This window comes from Penaeus monodon, chromosome 19 (assembly GCF_015228065.2).
Source record: "Penaeus monodon isolate SGIC_2016 chromosome 19, NSTDA_Pmon_1, whole genome shotgun sequence".
Lineage (NCBI taxonomy): Eukaryota > Metazoa > Arthropoda > Malacostraca > Decapoda > Penaeidae > Penaeus > Penaeus monodon.
The window spans coordinates 2,616,630-2,617,144 of NC_051404.1; positions in this window are offsets into that span (position 1 = coordinate 2,616,630).

Here is a 515-nt window from a genome sequence, read left to right on the forward strand (position 1 = left end):
TGCAAAGCTAAATGCATATGCCAACATTGCCTTTGCAGGGTAATCCGTCTATGACAATATTAATTTGACCTGCTATCATCAGTCATACGTCAAAAAGGATCATTTCCATAATAAAACAGGAATGTTGGTGATTTTTTTTTTTTTGATGGATCTAACGCAAACTGAATATTCATATAATGTATTCATTTTATACATGTTCAAGGTCTTTCCAGTTTCAGAGGGAGCGATAAATCATGATGTAGATGAATAAAGTCTTTTATAATCGTGTGAATTTGATTGTAAATAAAGATTAGGACAAAAGCAACATTGACGTTTTAAAGTAGGAGATGCTATATATTCCAAGCTAATATGCATATCATACAAACAGAGAGAGTTGAGAGATACAATTGAAGGAAGGGGTGAAAGAAATATAACCATATCAAATATATAATCGTGGCAATTATCAAAATTGAAAGGGGTTCGATATTACCCAAAATAATGACACACTAAACAGAGAGAGAGAAACAGACAAACAA